Source organism: Phycodurus eques, chromosome 16 (assembly GCF_024500275.1).
Source record: "Phycodurus eques isolate BA_2022a chromosome 16, UOR_Pequ_1.1, whole genome shotgun sequence".
In the NCBI taxonomy this organism is placed as follows: Eukaryota; Metazoa; Chordata; class Actinopteri; order Syngnathiformes; family Syngnathidae; genus Phycodurus; species Phycodurus eques.
Window position 1 is genome coordinate 18,064,322 of NC_084540.1, and position 12,127 is coordinate 18,076,448.

Sequence of the window (12,127 nt, forward strand, 5' to 3'; positions counted from 1 at the left end):
TGTATGTTGACTTTCTGACTGTCCACTTTCCTCCACGGTACCAAAAGAAGCAGCGTGCTTTCATTAACGGTCATTGAAGTATTGCTTGTATCAGATTAGTTAGTGTGTTCATCGGTCGAATTAATCCAGCTAGCCGGGTCATTCGTTAGTTAGTTGATAAGTTAGCAAGATAGCATAGAAGGCAAAAATCCCATTTCAACGAGATTGAAGGCTATGTTTTGTTCCGTTATTATGCATGGTTCCATTGGTTCATTAGTTTAAGACTATTTTCCAAACATTTGCGTTTTGCACGGCTTGTCCGCTCAGAACAAATTAGCATTGTTTCACATTGTCGGGGCGTGTGAAAGCATTTGCAGCCGCCAGCTGCCCGCCGCCGTTCCCAGCCGTGGTGCGAGCACGGAGGAGGCAGTCCCGTACGGCGCCGCGCTTCCCTTCGCACATCGCGACAGTGAGTGAGGTCGTTACGGTTCATTACACAACGCGACAGGCGGTGCTCCCCAGTTCTTCTCTGTGGGCCGAAACACAATCAGAAGCACTGATGTTCATTTACAACTTCAAGTCTAATATTTGTTTTCATGAAATCATATTAATTTATTCCCAACAGTCTCTTCATTTCATAGCATTTCTCTCGGCTGCACTGCTTCAAGTACATGTTAGATGTTTTTTTTTTTTTTTGTCCAATCACATTTCAGCTTCTATGTGTTTTCACGTCAATCTAATCTGCCCAGGGCCTTCTGAATCAGTAGCGCCGGCGGATGTAACTTAAACTATTGGCAATTGGACAGTTTCTTTAACCGAACCGATTTGACATTTGTCCTCACAAGGACCTGAGCATAGCGCCTCGATGACATCAGCATTTTTCAGTCCTCTGATTGGTGGGCTGGAGCATAACTTCGCCAACTTCGACTAGCAAAACACATCTGTAGCCATATGCAGGCATTAATTTTGTCATGTTATCAGATCAATATGTAGATACCAAACCGATGTACAAAGTTGGCACGCTTGCATGCTGTTATATTGCATTGTTGCATAGAACTGATGGTTTCTATGACTGGTATTAAGAGGAAGGCCCAGGTACCAAATGCACAGCCCACCGCCGGTGCGTTCGCCCCTACTAACAAACGAACCTTTGCTAATGATACACACTTTGATTTAACAATTTGCAGTGCTATAAAAGCAGCATTTCACGCTGTGCTTTTGCTTTTTATTGATCCTATTTTACATTTCGCCTGGAGCTGCAGAGCTAATGTATTCATAATTCATTAGCACAGCTGTCTTTGCCTTCTCCAGATCACTGAAACTGAAACGTTGCGTTATTATATAATGTAATGCATATGTGCATGTTGGATACACTTTGATCAAACGTGACTGTGCCAACAAGCACACACGCACACACACAAACAAAATGCAATGAATTGTGATGAATCACAAGTGGTTAACTTGAGTGACACTGTAGAGCGCAGACCTCCGCCAAGGCTGAGCTATTACATTTATTAATGATATTGCAGAAGAAGCCGTAAATTGACATTTTTCCAGATTTACCGTTATACTGTATTAAGGGGAAAAAAGTGACATTTTTCGAGAACAGTCCTAATCTAATAAGAACAATTCACAAATGTTTGAGAATAAGATCATAATATTACAAGAGAAAAAAAATATATATTTTAAGAATAGCAAATGGGAATATGAATTAAGTCAAGATGGTACCAGGGGGGAAAAGTCACTTATTTTTCAGAATATAATGAAAAAAAGTCACACATTGTGTAGAATAAATTAGTAGTATTTATATACAGTACAGTATACAGTATTTCAAGAAAAACATATTTTCAGTCATAGGAACGTGGAATTCAGGGGAACGAAGTCGTACATTTTTAAGAATACTGTACATTTTGAAGAATAAAGTCATCTTTTTTTAAATAAGCTAGCAATATCACAAGAAAAAAAGTCGAACATATTTTGGAAAAAGTCAATGTTAAAAGAAAAACCCAAATAATTTTACAAGCAGAACATTAGAATTGAAGAGAACCAAGTCTTTTGGCCGACAGAAATGACCTTGGAACTCAATTTAGGCAAAAGTTCCTGGCTCCAGGGGAAGATTTGTTTTTAAATGAGCGTGGTGGTCCTTTTTGGCTTGCGCTGCACGTGAGCGCAATGCGAAAGGTGCCAAACTAACTGAGATGGAACGTCTTTAAAAGCGCGTCCTGGGAGCGCATCGTTTCCCATCTCAACACACCGAGCATCTCCGTGATGAATCCCCATTTAGTCGCGGGAGGCATCTCCAAGAGGGGGAACCGAAACTCCACAGATGGATCTTCTGTCAGCTCGGACAGCTGCCGTGTCGCTTTAATAAAGACGAAAAGAGCTCGGCGGTCAACGCGGGGCTCGTCACAGAGAGGCTTTATACATGATTTATTGTATCTTTCAGGATATTCAAAACAATATGAATTTGGGAATTTGAAAAACATCATCCTTGCTTTTCGGTGCGCCACATGAAAGCCTCATTTTGTCTTGTTTGGCGAGGAGTTTATTGAATCATATATCACCTCTGCTTTCACGATGAAAACAAAGGACGTTTTTGAAAAACGCATCATCATGCAACATTTTGCCTATTTATTTGTAGTCACAGGTTACAAGATACATTTTTCCATAGCAGCAGTTTTAAGGTGTTAAGAAATATTTAAAGCTCCACTTCTATTTTTTAAAATAATCTTAGATGTCCTTTTATCAGTTTTGCAAGATAATGTGGGTTGGATAACTAACTAACTAGCTAACTAACTAACCAACTAACTAACTAACTAACTAATATAATTATTATTATGCTAGCTAACTGACTAACTAACTAACTAAACAACAAAGTAACAACTGACCATACTAACTAACTAACTAACTAACTAACTAACTAACGTATTATCTAGCTGGCTACCAACCAACTAACAAACTTGCTAACTAGCTAACAACCTAAACAACAAACTAACTAACTAACAAATGACCATGCTAGCTAACTAACTAACTAACTAATTAGCCAACAACTTCTTGGAGTCTCTGTGCTTAGTTGTCAGAAACAATTATTGTTTTATTACACTGCGCTAACATGCCGCTAGTATTTGAACTACAAACCCAGAGGTGAATCTAGAAGGTATTTTCTATAGCAAATATATAAATGAGGCTAATATGAAATATGACTCAGGGGAGCCAGGGAGGGAAGTTCAAAGCGGTTTATGTTTAATTGCAGCTATTTATTTACATAAGTCTGTCAGGGAGAGCACAAAGCGCTAAAAGATTACCGTTAGCATGCTAATAAGCGCTCGAGCGCAATGAATGCTAATGAGGGCGTGACTATAAATGTGCCGAAATGACTTAAACGATTTGCATATTTTAAACTCGGTCGCCTCGACACTACACAATCTAGGGGGAATTCAATAACTTCACGATGCTTTTTGTACATATTTAGTACAATTTTGACAAGCAAAGTTTAAAGGAGTTAATTAACCAGCTTTCAAGAATCAGTCTTTTAATTTGCATTAGTTAGCTTGAAATTCAGAATGTCTTTTAGCTGCACCGAGTCTGTGTTTGAAAGTATGCAATGTAGGGGTCAAGAACACGAAACCCCAAAGGTCACTCAGTGGTAACCCCTGAAAAGTCAGTGAAAAACTGCCCGACAAGTTTCACAGATTGACACAAAAATCGTGGGGTCATGTCTTTCGTAACAATGGAGCACCAAAAAGTCTCAAGGAACCATGCCCGTATTTCAACAGAAAATCAACCATTTTGGTTGACAGGTTTGCGATGTGCACGGAATGTTACAAAAATAGTAACTTTCAAAAAAAAAAAGGTATACTATATTTAAAATTCAGATTTTCAAATGTAAACAGGATGACTTGTCAAGTCATGGAGTTCAAGTTAAAGTTAAGTCGAATCCTATGAATATCAAGTCAAAGGCAAGTCTTTCATAAGTCTTAGCAAGTCTCAAGGTGTAAAATTGGCGATTCGAGTCTGACTCGAGTCAAGTCATGTGACTCCAGCCCCCCACCTCTTGCTTGCTTTTCCTCATCAGTCTTCACAGACAGCGACAGCGATTAGCGGACAGTCAATCACGCACAGCTTATCATCAGTAAAAAAAAAAAACAAAAAAAACAATAAAAAAAAAAGAATAAAAAATGACAATGTCCCTCTGCAGGCTATTGTGAACATCAAAAAAGCTGCTTCATGCTTTGTAATAAATTCTAAGATACGACGATGATGATCCGCTCAGACATGTCGGCTCCTCTCTACCAAGCGCTCATGTCTTCATAATTAGACAGAAAACTTTTGATGAAAAAAAGCAGTGAAAGTGCAAAGTAGGCCTGCTTTTTAAAGAAAGATCACTTCATTACGCACAACGCTGAAACCATCCTGAAGCCAGTATGACTTAGCTACAAGCAATTTGCTAACCATCTATCTATCTATCCATCTATCTATCTATCTATCTATCTATCTATCTATCTATCTATCTATCTATCTATCTATCTATCTATCTATCTATCTATCTATCTATCTATCTATCTATCTATCTATCTATCTATCTAACTAACTATCATGAGTAGACCCTCAAAAAGGTCTCAAGAACCAATGTCAGAAAAGACAGGAAGTCGTCCATTTTGGTTTTAAGCAACCCTTTTATAATTATTTTGGTCATTTCAAACAGTTCTCCAAAAACAAATTTGCCCGACACTTTCCTGTTAGCTATGTGCAATTTGGTAGGCACGTCTATCACGACGCAACCCGAAAAATTCTCAAGTGGCCGGCCATTTTGGTTTGCAGGTGCCATTTTGTCTCGGTAGCTTCAGCCCCTGAAGTTTTACTTAGCAACATGAAGTTTGGTGGACATTTATATGATGCAGTGTTGGACTTGAACGAGTGCAACGAACAAAAATTCATGAACTCGTGAACTGACTGTAGTGTATTTCTGCCTGATTAATGTTACTGAGAACGCGCTCATTCTGGCGTCTGTGAATGTATTTTGAACAGCAAGTTCACTTTCGTCAGGGCCGCTGTTGTTTACTGGCACAATCACCAAACAGCGTGTGGTACCCGTATTTCCGGGTTTTGCCGCTGTTGTCACAGATGTGAAGGCTAGATCCTGCTCACCGACGTGCATATCTGGAGCACCTTCGTCTACGGCACTTTCATGGCAGTATTAGACCATCACAGCAATGTTTAAAGCTAAGTTTAAGTCAACTGTAAAACTTTTCAAACATCTTCAAGCTTTTTGACATTTATTTAAAATAATCTTAAGTCTCTCCTCTGTATTAATTTGCCTTTGCGTCGTTTGTTGCGTGCGGACGGCACACAGCAGTGAACGTTGACGACTCGCCATCAAACATGAAACACCCAAAAGTTAACTTCCCAAGGTCAGAGCTACATCACACACAAATGTATAAACGCAACAATTTGGCTCCTGACAGTCTGATTTCCGATCTAATACACCTAATGCCTTTGAGATGTGTGGAAGAATCATTGGTACAAAGACCTAAATCGACCATAGGCTTGGTAAACCGCCACTAAGACTGTTAAAGCCTTTTCTATCAGTGTCCTGAAAATCCACCGGATCGGCTTCGTGTTCGTGCATTGTGGCAGTCACGCCACGTTTGAGAGAATCAGCAGGGTTTGAAAAGGAACAGCTATCAGCAGCGGCTCAAAAAGCGAGCCGTCGTTCTCCATCTCTGGAGACGCGTTGATCTGCGGCGTTCAAAGAACATTCCGGCTTTGGGCTGCGCTTAGAAGCGTTTCAAACAACTTGCCTGACGTGTGCTTGTAATATCAATGCTGGGGAATAAAGCCAATTTGGAGCGGACGACGTTGGTAACCAGGTGGGGTTGTTCGATGCTGTTATGTTGAGGGTCAACGTTTTGATTTAATACCCATTTGTTTTGTGGTTGCGTTTGCATTGTGTTGCACTGCATCATACTGCCAGCTGATTATTTCAAATGTTGGCACTCTGAGAAGGTAACTGAAATATTATAAATATGTATGCACAAATAATACATTATTATTTCTCACCATAAAGGAAGATGTTTTTTTCAACACTGTACAGCTCTTGAGACGATTCAGGTGTGACCTAAAAAAAAACTGTCCAAGTGGTGGATTTGAAACTGTAATCAAATGTGAAAGACTGACATTTGAGAGCATTTTATAATATGATAATCATTTGAGAAGCAGTGCAGTCAATAGAAGCAGGCGGTTAAAATTGTAATGTAAATGACCGCCAGGGCCGCTTCTCTCGAGGCGCATGTAACATTAAGTACAAAACGACTCACTGAAACCAATTAAAGTGCATTTTGCATGCACATAAAAAAAAAAAAAAGGTATATCTATATATATATATATATATCACAATCTCAATTATGTATGTGCCGTTGGGGTAATTATCGCTCATTATCGTGAGTGGCTTGTGCGGGCAAAGTGAGAGTTGAACCGTAACACAGCTCATTAGCCGCAATGACAGTAGGGAGATTTACTGTTTACTAGCCTTTGCTCTTCGGGATGTCTCGCTACAAAATCTCCCGTGTGTGGTAAATAACGTGACACAATGCTCATTTTCAAAACCTAACATTTAAATATTCTTACTCTTTCTGGCACAGGATGTTATGGGGGAAATGTTTTTGTCAATTTGTCCTGATGTTTCATGGGAATTGTTTTAGCCTAGTTTGCGTTACTAAGCAAGCTACCAATCAATCAACTAACATGAATTTCACATCACAATCTCCCTATGAAGTCTGAATGCAAGAGTGGGAATCAAACACTCCAACTTTTCCCCGAAAATATTCTTATTTGACATCCCATATGAATATTTGGTGTACTCGCTTGAATATTCCAACACACATAGCTTCAAAACCATCTCTTGAGATCACTCCTATCAGTTTTTGCACCGACTTCGTACAACAATCTCGCTTCAAAGTCCGACACGTTCACATACCTTATTTTGCGTTTGTTTCCTCATAAGGTCACCGAATGAACGTCAAATACAACACCGAGAGTCAAAGAAAAGTCCTGTGTCCAAGTGCAGCCTCCAAAGAGTCAACGCTTCTTTCGGATGCCGTTCGGGTCCTCCGTGCGAGGATCTACGTGAACCTTTCTCGTGATAAAACCACGCGGGGCTGCCGTTCTCACGTATCGTTTCGTCTCAGGAGTGTTGACCGCAGATGCAGCACGGCGCAAGAACGCATGACAAGAGTTTGGGCGGAGGGGATTTTGAAAGGCCACTGTTGAGTTTTCAGAACATTTAACAAGAGCCGCCGTGGCCCCATGAGTCATCTCCTCTCACCCCGATTGCGCACCTTTATTTTCTTTAATGTCTTCTTAGCTGGAGGGAAGAGAAACTGATTTTTTTTTCTATCAACGTCTGGATGGGCTTTAATGTTTCTTGATAGCACTTGTTAAGGTCTGCTGGAGATTCTTTTTTTCCCCCTACCACATTAACATTATTGTCAATATTCAAACTCCTGTATGCAAAATTCCAAAGGAGCATTAGGATGTCTGATATGTTTGTATTCCAGAACAATTTTCCCATAGGCAATAGCTACCTGGACCAGAACTTCTATTTCAAAACCATTTACCAACTCTGTGTTCTATGTATATTTAGTGTAATTTTTGTGTACAGTGTTGGCCCACCACACTATTTCTATATAAGCCATGGCATTGGCCAGACCACAAAAACAATGACCCAGTCCCATTTTCAGCAAATAACGGAGGACAGGTTCCCCCGCAAAATTTGTGAATCGGCGAATTTGTGTATGCTGAACTGAAAATATGCGGGGTTTCACTGTAGTGTAAAAAAAAATAGCGTGCAATCACGCTTAAAACGAAACTGAAATAAAGTAAAATTACTCACTCATTAATGATGATAGGTCGTGTTAAGTGAAGAGTGAGTCAACTTTTCAGTCATAGTGTAAAAAGAGGTGAAAACAGCAATACCGATAAATAAAACTTACAAAAAAAAAAAAAAGTAAAATTACTCACCCTTTGTTGGAGGGTAATGGACAGGGAGCATTTAAGCAAGCGGAGAGGGAGAGCGAGGCTTTCAGAAGGCGAGTCCACTTTGCATGTTCTTAGCTGTTATACGAGTGTAAAAAGAGGTTAAAAATATGTAATAAAGATTAGTTACATTTAAAAATAAAATTACTCACCCTTTGATGGTGGGTGATGGACGGGACGTTATAAGGGAGACTTTGAGAAGGCGAATCATCATTGCTTGTTCTTAGCTACGATACAAGCGTGAGAAGAAGTCAAAACTATAAAAAAAAAAGCAACCACTCACCCTTTGATGACACATGACGGACAGAAAGCTCAAGGCCACAAGGTCACAACTCGATTGTCCTCTCTTTCTTTGGAGCACCTTTAGCCATGAAAATAAAAGCATCAGAACACTCCACAGTGACGAGATGTAAGAGGCGCTTTGTTGGCTTGGCCTAATCAATGATTTTCTTCCATCCCGATGAGTGGCAACGAGTTCACACTCGTCCCTTTCACAGCACAAAACTGGAGTGCTGATTGAAATCAACTGTAAATGAAAGTTGAGAGCAGCAATTATCGGACCCTCGCACTCGCCCTTTACACGGTGAATCCTCCAAATGATCAACCTTGGGCAGACACCAAGCTGAGCCCACGTTAAAAATCATTGGCAAAAAAATATTCACAATTTTTTCCTCGTCCATCTGTCTTGTAAACTACCGGGGGGTTGACTGAATGACCTTTATGATGTCTTGTTTGGGACCCCTAAAATACAAACATTTGTTTGCATCAGGTGCTTGCAAAAATTGGTGAATTTGAGGCATAACACTGGGATTTGCCCCAAAATGGCTGCTTCAAACCAAAATGGCCAAGTTCCTCTTCAATTTTATGCATGGGTTGTGATAGCTTTTCCGTGCGTCCCATTACGATAAACATGCCCACCAAATTTTGTGTCGACTGGTAAAACAAAGGTTGGGTCCCCCCCCCACAAAATTTCCAGTTTTGTGTACAGAACCCTTAAAATCCATACATTTTCTCCTGAATACACGTGTATGCAGAAATTGGTAAATTTTCTGGCACATTGAGACGCCACCTAAAAGGCAATTAATATCAAAAAGTGGGCAATTTAAAGTACAAGCTCTGGAATTGGCCCAAAATATCTGCTTAAGAACAAAATGGCCGACTTCCTGTTCAAGTCAAGGCATGGGTTGACCCAACTTCATGTCGACCGTTGATGCTAGTGTCAGGGGCTCATTTTTTTCAAACTTTCTAAGGGGGGGGGGGGGGTTCTACTCGGTGAATTTTAGGGCGTTGGATCTCTTGCTTCTAAAAAATGTTCACCAGAATTCAGCCATTGAGACAATGAGTCAAAACAACCAAACTTTGCCGTCGTGCTTTCCACGTCAAATGTCGTAGACAAAAAAGCTCGTCCATTTGACTATAATATGTGCGTCCGATTGGGACTTATTTGGATTAGGAATTCCCTAGTAGCCGTTTGACAAAACATTAGCCGTGGAATTATGATAGACATGTCCATCCAATTTCGTGTTGACCGGTGAAACTGGTGACAGGGGCTCATATTTTTCCAACTTTCCAGGGGGCGCTACTGAGTGAGTTTTGGGTTGTCACGTATGGGATGCACACGATTGCACACAGTATTAGTGATTCGGCAATGATTGAGGTCCACGTTGGGATTCTTGTGTTGCTCCGTCGCCAAAACAGCAGTGTCTAAAATGTGATGATCGAATGCTTTATTGTAATCATCTTTGACACTGCTGGCGTTCACTTGAAGTCCCAGCGATGTCAGCAGACATTAATAATCCGCTTACATTTCAAGCAACGGCTGCACAACTTGTCATGCGTTTCGCTCGCATCCTTTTGTTGCTGTCGAGTCGTCTCCGCCGAGCGCGTGACAGAACACACAAGACTTTTCTCTCTTGCTGTCTTTTCTTCTTTGGCTTTTTTTTTTTTTTTTGCTGTCGTTTGAAGTGTGCCAAGTCGTCGGAAATGTAGCAAGTTCAAACAGGAGGTGAGTTTGCTCTAATTCAGCAAGAAGACAACAGGCATCAGGAATTAGGCTCTCTCAGCACAATCTACAGTATATACTATATATTGTCATCAGTGATGTTTCCATGTTTAAAAAAAAATAAAATTCAGGGAGCCATCTAATAATAATACAAAAAGTTGTAAGGTGTCCGTCCCTACCACTACTAAATTTGGTACCCCAGCTACCAAAGGTGCGAAAAACTGGAACCACAATGCTAATACATTGCCTGCATTGGGTCTCATTAGTTTGTACCTCACTTTGTGGATTCCGAGTGCCAATAATTCCAAGAGGAAGTTGTGAAACATGAATATGTATATACTCCGAGGTTGACGCTGACAGACGAAGAACGGTGACACAGGCCGAACTGAACCCATTTTCTCTGGAAGTTGGAGGAGAATAATAAGAATAATAATAATAATAATAAAAAGACTGAGCGGACGCCATGACAAGTTGGAATATCATCTCACTGATTGCTTTTTCCTTTATAGCGTCCATCCCAGAAGCTCTGCATTCATTATCAGTACTCTGCTCTCACTTTGAATATACTGTACGTCTATTTTGACAATCTGAGGCCTGGATTAGTAGGCAAACGAACACTAGATAGGACGTATGAAGATTTCCCCCAAATTGTTGCGCCGTGCAGGTTTTTATCACTTGTCAAACGGAAAGTTTCGCATCACCCCAACTTTGTGAATGTCATGTCATAAAGCCTCCAGCTTTCTCGGTTTGGCGGGGAGGGAGGAGGGGAAAAAAAGTAATTAATCGGCGCGAGATAAAGTTGCAAAACACGACGCGTCTGCCGCTGACGGCTCGGCGAGACGCACACACCCGACGTGATTGACCTGTCAATCAAACATTTCAAAGTAGAAAAATCACAAAAAGCAGTCAGAATATGAGTTTAAGGCTATCATTTTGTGTTTAGTGGTAATACGATAAAATGCACCCAGCTCATCTTGTGTCAGATGGTCAAAATCAGTAGTGTTCTTTCTTTGACATTGGACAATAAACCAGAGTCTGGGGAGAAAAAAAATATGTTTTCTTGATTTGACAATGACCCCAAACAGTCTGAAAATCAGTGGAAAAGTCCAGAGAACATAAATCGATTTTGACTACCTTTTCCACCTTTTGTCAGATGTAAGAAATGAATAGGGTTCTGAACCATGGGTGTCTGAAGTTCAATCTGAAAATCAGTAGGATTCTTGTTTAGGCGTAGGAGCTCATGAAAGTTGATCAATCAAAAAGCGTTCTCCTATAAAACACGTATATAAAAAAAAAAAAGGCAGGTATTGTTTAAACTTCGACAATGACTACCTTGCTGGTCTTCAGTCAGACTTAAAATTCAGTAGCATTCTGAACCCTGGGAGTCTGAAGATAAGTCTGAAAATAAGTAGGCTTCTTGCTTTAGCATAGGAGTTTTTGAAAGTTGAAGTCAAAAAGCTGAAGTCAAAAAGTCAAAAAGTTGAAGTCAAAAAGCTTTTGCCCATAAAACGCACATATTGTTTCAACTTTGACATACAGCAAGCTATCGTTTGGGAAATATCAAATCAATAGTGCTCTCGGTTTGTTTTTACAGTAGCCAATTATCCCAGAGTGTGAAGATCAGGCAGACAGCGCAGTGAACATGTATTGATTTTAACTTCAACTAACCCACCTCACCCACCTTGTGTCAGATATTCAAAATCAGTTGATATCGGCGGACGGTCCGTGCAGTACAAGCACACGGTCGGCTATTGAGGCAATCGTTGGAGCATCAGGTAGGAATACAAAGAACTGCGGTCCGGTAAACAGCAAACATTTGTTTGTGTGGCTTTTAATTTTGTCACTGAGACAAATCTAATAACCGACAGTTGTTTTTGAAAGTCCATGTGGGGAACTCACCAATAGGAAAACTAGCGATGTATTCCGAGCGCGTCGGAAAGCGATCAGAGCGAATGAATATTAAAGTGGCGCCATTCGCATGGATGTGAGGCGCTACCAAACAGAGGCCTTGAAGAATTAATGCAGCTCTTCTGCTAATTTAGAAGCATAAGACAGCTGTAATTTATTTGAATTGTATATTTTTTGGAACTAAATGGCATCTTTAGCCACATT